Source organism: Manis javanica, chromosome 1 (assembly GCF_040802235.1).
Source record: "Manis javanica isolate MJ-LG chromosome 1, MJ_LKY, whole genome shotgun sequence".
NCBI classification, from domain to species: domain Eukaryota; kingdom Metazoa; phylum Chordata; class Mammalia; order Pholidota; family Manidae; genus Manis; species Manis javanica.
Genome location: NC_133156.1, coordinates 102,961,122 through 102,968,882, shown reverse-complemented (window position 1 = coordinate 102,968,882; position 7,761 = coordinate 102,961,122). Strand labels below are relative to the sequence as shown.

The window sequence follows — 7,761 nt, the reverse complement described above, 5'->3', positions numbered from 1 at the left end:
CCCAGAGCTTCAAAAGTTGAACCCAAAACTCTATGGCCACATTTTATAGGATCAGAGACAAATACTTTCAAATGTGTTTTCTGTCATTGTGTTGCCAGGTATCTGTGTCTTGGGAGGTCTCTCCCTGTGCACCAGGTGAAATACGAGGAGAAACCTCAACCTGGACAGGGGAGGATTCTTGACTCTGGAAGAGAAAGAATTCTCAAATAGGTCACATGAGTGTTAGGTAAGGAAGGATTTAATTAAGGCAAGAGCAGCAGGGAATGGCAGCTGCTTTGCTGGCAGGAAAGAACAGGAAAGTGCGGAGGGAAAGTTCTTGGCCTAGGGCAGATTCCCTTGCCAACTTCTGAAGCCAGGGTCACCTGGCATCCTGTGTCTGCTTGGATCTGCACGGCATGGGGACTAGACCCCACCACTCCAGGATTTGGGGGACCCATGGAGCACAGGATGGAATAAGGTTATATTCTGAGAACTTCCCAAAGAAAGGAGATTTTCAGGTAGGCTACTAAGAGCAGATGGCACAGCTCCAGTTTCCTCCAGGTCACCCAGGCAACAGAAACATGCAGGCCCAAATCTGAGCTCTTATCAGCCCCTTCCTGCTAATTAGGAGTAAAGTAGAGACAGACTGAAGACTTGGAAATAAAATGAGATAGCAAAGAGACAAACCACAATAATTTGAGCAACAGTGAGAAAGCTTTATTTGAAAATACGCACTTAGAGGAAAGTGTGGGTGTCCTCAGAGAGGAGGTGCACTGAAAGGTTGGGGATTCTGTCTTTTTAGACTTTCAAGAAAGGGGCAAAAGGCGGAGGGAGGGTTGTTGAGTACAGGCTTGACTTGTGGTCTCAAGATGCTTATTTCTGGTAAGAGACACCATGTCTTCTCTCCTTTATCCTCCAGCTGATTCTGCTAAGTAAACCCAACACAAGATATTTAATTATCCTGTTCTTTTCCAAGATAGTGGTTACCCTCAGAGTGGAGATGTATCAGTTAAGACTGCCTGCCCTGCCTTAAGGTAGGCTGTTGGCTGATTACTGAAGAGTATGTTAGGAAAGTTGGGGTTCCTATGGCCAGGATCCTCACTGAACCTAAACTGCTTTATGATGTAACTGGCCTGTTGCTAGGCTACTTCTTCCACACCCGTAGACAATAAGCTATTACTGACTGAGTCACTATATAAAGAGTTAGGCCCAGTACCCTGGGTGGAGGCAGAGATGATGGAGGATTACAGACCTGCACACTGTTGGATGCAGATGTTCGACCTACCGCCGGGAGAACAAGCCAGGTAATAAACCCTTTGCCACAAGAACATTCCACTATCATTTTCTGTGGTCACATTGAATCCATAGCAAACTTGCCTGGGGCTGAAACTCATTGGCAAGACATCAACTCTTTCTTTCTTTCTTTTTTATTTTTTAAAATTTTGGTATCATTTATGTACAATTACTTGAACAACATTATGGTTACTAGACTCCCCCTATTATCAAGTTGCCACCACATACCCCATTGCAGTCACTGCCTATCAGCATAGTAAGATGCAATAGAGTAATTACTTGTCTTCTCTGTGTTATACTGCCTTTCCCATATCCCCACTCCCTGCTACATTATGTGTGCTAATCTAATGCCCCCTTTTCCTCCTTATCCCTCCCTTCTCATCCATCCTCCCCAGTCCCTTTCCCTTTGGTAACTGTTAGTCCATTCTTGGGTTCTGTGAGTCTGCTGCTGTTTTGTTCCTTCAGTTTTTTTTTTTTGTTCTTTCTCTGCCTGGCTTATTTCACTGAGCATAATACCCTCTAGCTCCATCCATGTTGTTGAAAATTGTAGGATTTGTTTTCTTCTTATGGCTGAATAATATTCCATTGTGTATATGTACCACCTCTTCTTTATCAATTTGTCTAGGCCCAGTACCCTGGGTGGAGGCAGAGATGATGGAGGATTACAGACCTGCACACTGTTGGATGCAGATGTTCGACCTACCGCCGGGAGAACAAGCCAGGTAATAAACCCTTTGCCACAAGAACATTCCACTATCATTTTCTGTGGTCACATTGAATCCATAGCAAACTTGCCTGGGGCTGAAACCCATTGGCAAGACATCAACTCTTTCTTTCTTTCTTTTTTATTTTTTAAAATTTTGGTATCATTTATGTACAATTACTTGAACAACATTATGGTTACTAGACTCCCCCTATTATCAAGTTGCCACCACATACCCCATTGCAGTCACTGCCTATCAGCATAGTAAGATGCAATAGAGTAATTACTTGTCTTCTCTGTGTTATACTGCCTTTCCCATATCCCCACTCCCTGCTACATTATGTGTGCTAATCTAATGCCCCCTTTTCCTCCTTATCCCTCCCTTCTCATCCATCCTCCCCAGTCCCTTTCCCTTTGGTAACTGTTAGTCCATTCTTGGGTTCTGTGAGTCTGCTGCTGTTTTGTTCCTTCAGTTTTTTTTTTTTTGTTCTTTCTCTGCCTGGCTTATTTCACTGAGCATAATACCCTCTAGCTCCATCCATGTTGTTGAAAATTGTAGGATTTGTTTTCTTCTTATGGCTGAATAATATTCCATTGTGTATATGTACCACCTCTTCTTTATCAATTTGTCTACTGATGGACACTTAAGTTGCTTCCATTTCTTGGCTATTGTAAATACTGCTGCGATAAACATAGGCGTGCATATGTCTTTTTCAAACTGGTCTCCTGCATTCTTAGGGTAAATTCCTAGGAGTGGAATTGCTGGGTCAAATGGTATTTCTATCTTTAGTTTTTGAGGAACCTCCATACAGCTTTCCACAATGGTTGAACTAATTTACATTCCCACCAGCAACATAGGAGGGTTCCTCTTTCTCCACATCCTCACCAACATTTGCTGTTGTTTGTCTTTTGGATGGTGGCCATCCTTACTGGTGTGAGGTGATATCTCATTGTGGGTTAAATTTGCATTTCTCTAATGATTAGCAATGTGGAGCATCTTTTCATGTGCCTGTTGGCCATCTGAATTTCTTCTTTGGAGAAGTGTCTGTTCAGCTCCTCTTCCCATTTTTTAATTGGATTATTTGCTTTTTGTTTGTTGAGGTACGTGAGCTCCTTATATAATTTGGATGTCAACCCCTTATCAGATATGTCTTTTATGAATATATTCTCCCATGCTGTAGGATGTCTTTTTGTTCTACTGATGGTGTCCTTTGCTGTACAGAAGCTTTTTAGTTTGATATAGTCCCACTTGTTCATTTTTGCTTTTGTTTCCCTTGCCCGGGGAGATATGTTCAAGAAGAGGTCACTCATGTTTATGTCTAAGAGATTTTTGCCTATGTTTTTTTCTAAGAGTTTTATGGTTTCATGACTTACATTCATGTCTTTGATCCATTTTGAGTTTACTTTTGTGTATGGGGTTAGACAGTGACCCAGTTTCATTCTCTTACATGTAGCTGTCCAGATTTGCCACTACCATCTGTTGAAGAGACTGTCATTTCCCCATTGTATGTCCATGGCTCCTTTATCATATATTAATTGGCCGTATATACTTGGGTTTATATCTGGGCTCTCTATTCTGTTCCACTGGTCTATGGGCCTGTTCTTGTGCCAGTACCAAGTTGTCTTGATTACTGTGGCTTTGTAGTAGAGCTTGAAGTCAGGGAGAGTAATTTCCCCCACTTTATTCTTCCTTCTCAGGATTGCTTTGGCCATTTGGGGTATTTTGTGGTTCTATATGAATTTTAGAACTATTTTCTCTAGTTCATTGAAGAATGCTATTGGTATTTTGATAGAGATTGCATTGAATCCGTAGACTGCTTTAGGCAGAATGGCCATTTTGACAATATCAATTCTTTCTATCCATGAGCACAGGATGTGTTACCATTTATTGGTTTCTTCTTTAATTTCTCTCATAAGTGTCTTGCAGTTTACAGAGTATAGGCCTTTCACTTCCTTGGTTAGGTTTATTCCTAGGTATTTTATTCTTTTTGATATTATTGTGATCGGAATTGTTTTCCTGATTTCTCTTTCTTCTAGTTCATCATTAGTGTATAGGAATGCAACAGATTTCTGTGTATTAATTTTGTATTCTGCAACTTTGCTGAATTCAGATATTAGATCTGGTAGTTTGGGAGTGGATTCTTTAGGGTTTTTATGTACAATATCATGTCATCTGCAAATAGGGACAGTTTAACTTCTTTCTTACCAATCTGGATGCATTTTATTTCTTTGTGTTGTGTGATTGCCATGGCTAGGACCTCCAGAACTATGTTGAATAAAAGTGGGGTGAGTGGGCATCCTTGTCTTGTTCTGGAACTTAAAGGAAAAGCTTTCAGCTTCTCACTGTTAAGTATAATGTTGGGTGTGGGTTTATCATATGTGGCCTGTATTATGTTAAGGTACTTGCCCTCTATACCCATTTTGTTGAGAGTTTTTATCACGAATCGATGTTGAATTTTGTCGGATGCTTTTTCAGCATCTATGGAGATGATCATGTGATTTTTGTCCTTTTTGTTGATGTGGTGGATGATGTTGATGAATTTTCAAATGTTGCACCATCGTTTCATCCCTGGGATGAATCCTACTTGATCATGATGGATGATTGTTTTTATGTATTTTTGAATTCAGTTTGCTGAAAATTTGCTGAGTATTTTTGCACTTATGTTCATCAGGGATATTGGTCTGTAGTTTTTTAACTCTTTCTTTTTTAAAATGGCATCTTAGCCTTAAGGTAGGGTCCCTCCTGTTCTTATGATACTGTTTATATCTCAGCATTGTTCATCATAGACAGAAAAAGTTAATCATGATGTTTATCCCATGTTACTGCCCTACCTCAATTGGAAGAAGTTGAATTCTTAACTTGTCAGACAGTATGAGAATAGCTGCCACAGAAATTGTCACAATCAAGGAGATATTGGAACTTTAGGTGTTGATAAACTGAATTCAATTAGAGCCAACAGAACTATCCCATTTTGTTTGAAAATATCTGGGGCACAAATAATGTCTAGTATGGAAATGGGACAAATGCCTCTGCAGTAACAGTTGTCCTAAATCAAGTTCCGTGTGGTGGGTGTTGAAGTGCAGACTTTAGAAGTGGGATCCGTCTTTCCCAGCCTGCATCAGTGCTGCTTCCTGATAACACTGTGACACCTATGGGAATGATTTGCACATCTTCTGAGGAAGGAAGGGAGAGAGCTGTGCCTGCCCCTTTTCTTCACATTTGTTCCCTCTTCCATTCATTCTCCACACTTCTGCCAGATCTTTCTAGGTACCAAATCTTATTATCAGATACATTGTCTTAAAGCTCCACAGGCTCCCTCCCCTGCTGCCTATAGGATGCATTCCAAATGTGGGAAGGCCTCATTATCACCACACTCCCTACTCCAGTTGCTGGGAACATCTTACATGCCTGGAGGAGCCACCACGCTCCTCTCGCTGACATATGTGTCCCCCTCACTTGCATCTTCCCTGGTAAGTGTTGCATTCCAACACCCAGCTTGGAAGTGAGCTCCTCTATGAAGCCTCAGCTCTTTCAGGATCCCTGAGTCTCTCTCTTTTGACCTCTTCTAGCCCTTGCACAGACTTCTTTAATAGCCCTTTCTACAGTGTTTTAAAATTATTTCTTATATTTCTCACTCTAGACCTCAAGCTGTGTACTTGGCATCTAGCAGGTCCTAGTGGGTGATAACTGATTTGAAATATAACCACTGGGGGGATGGCATCATTCACCTTCTCCTCACTTTCTTTATAAAGGTTTTGTCTAATTTGACTGAAAGTCAGCCTCCCAGAGATGTTTTAGTGATATGTGTAGGTATATATGATTAATAACCTCTGGTCTTGCTATCTTGCAGGTAAATTATCAGTTGGGAAATCAGTGCTTTTTATTTTAAGGCTTGGAGAGGACTCAATACATCAACACATATCATAAGACTATTGAGCTTTGAAAAGTCAGAAAGAAATATGAGAAAAACAGGTCTTCTCAAAGAATTTAATCTTGTCTGGGAGATAATATAAGCTAAGTGCTGAATTGTGGGTAAAGAGAAACACCATATGTATATAGTAGGTGCTCAGTGAAGACTAACTAGCTCACTGACATCTATGTGAAATGGTTAGGAAAAATGTTATTTACTTCCACCTCTGAAATTGCTCCAACCCTTTCAATGGCTAGAGCTTTCCATTTCATACAAATAGAAAACAAGGTTCTAGTGATTTTGAGGCTCATAGCAAAACTTCAGAAAAATTTCAGAGACTTGCTATAGTATCTCTCAGAGTCAACTATCATGGAGAGACATTTCTGACATCTTTGGAGGAGAATAATAGTCAAATTTTTAGAGTCCCTTCTCTAAAGAGCTGTATGTACAAAGGATATGATTTCACTTATATATTTTAAATTTGTATTTCTCTTGAAAAAGATTAAGGGCCAATATTTTGTATAATTTAATGTTTGGACCAGGAACATCTGACAGATGGTGTGGGGAGAAGTGGGCATGCTTCTCACCTCTGTCAGGAGGAGATAGCATTGCCCGCTGTCTGAAGCAGAGAAGTGGTGCAAGCCAGTTGAAGGAGAAAAAAGGACAAACTGTGAAGAGCGGCCTAGATGCCACCAGACCCTCCTGGCAAGATGTTTAATCTGAGGATAAGAGATTTGAGCTGGGCCTGAAGGAGAAAAAAGCCCATGCAGCAGGGCTCCATCAACTGTATCTGAGAACAAACAATGACTCTTTTTCACTGAGGTTGGAAGTTCATTAAAGCTCAGTCAGATTAGCTAGACTGTCTTTACTCAGAGAACTCAGCCTGACCTGGAAATCTAGCCAAGGATGCTGGGCCAGCCCTCTACTGTGGTTTCAGAGAAGCCATTTTAATTTACTTTTATGTGATCCTACTGTGAGTGAGGTTTGTGCTTTCAAGAAAAAAAAATCACAATCTTAATCATGTGTGAGGTCCTGGAAAAGACAGTGAACTCAGAAGACCTGGATTTCAGCCTGACCTGTCTTAAACTTGAGTGACTTGCTTCTCAGAGGCTGTTTCCTCATCAATAAATTGGGTTGTGATATCTGCTCTACAAAGGAGTGAGGTGGGGATGAAATAAATGTGTGAAGGTGACAGCACACAAGAGAACTCACAGCTACCAGTATTTTCATAAAACTAGGGTCCCTTGAGGAAAGTCTGGAAGAAGCCAGGACAGTCTCCTGACTGGCACTTCCTCACTTCTTGCTCAGAGGTTGGTGTTCCCACCAGGGCTTTAGTAGCATAACTGTAGACCATGCCTGTCTGAAAACTCTTCCCCTAACGAGCTCTATTCCTTCAGGTTCTTCCAAGCCCCCTTGCACCCCTTCTCCCTATTTGCATGGCTTGGATCCCTGAACACACGTCTAGAGAATAAAATGGGAGATTCTTTATACTTTCTTATGCAACCTAATTCTTACTGGAGAGGAGTATAAAAGATGCTTTCTTCTTTGCATGAATGCTTTGAGTTTAACTGATATTGCTGTTGGGTTGTTTGGAATCAGCAATGATAGGTACCTCTAAAATAAATTATACATAGAAGTAGGACCATGTATTACAAACACAAAATATCCCAAGAGAAGCATAACAGCAACAAGAGTCAGATGTATCCCTGCATCCATCTGTCACCCACAGAGAGGAGGCTGTATTTGCTTGGCACAAGATCACAAAGTGGTTGAGGCTTTGGGTGCTGAATTTAAAATTCAAAATGTAAGTGACTAGAGAAAACTTTCCCTCTAATAATTTCTACCTAGGGTTATTGCTACCCAAGGAAACAAACA

General features: G+C 40.8%; 1 long non-coding RNA gene across 1 annotated transcript; it reads left to right on the top strand.

The window, feature by feature from the left end:
* Positions 1-1,203: 1,203 nt before the first annotated feature.
* On the top strand, positions 1,204-7,162 carry LOC140848786 (uncharacterized). The gene is made up of 3 exons (XR_012129917.1): positions 1,204-1,283; positions 1,898-1,994; positions 6,429-7,162. It is a non-coding gene; the product is annotated as an uncharacterized lncRNA (long non-coding RNA).
* The last annotated feature ends 599 nt before the right edge of the window (positions 7,163-7,761 follow it).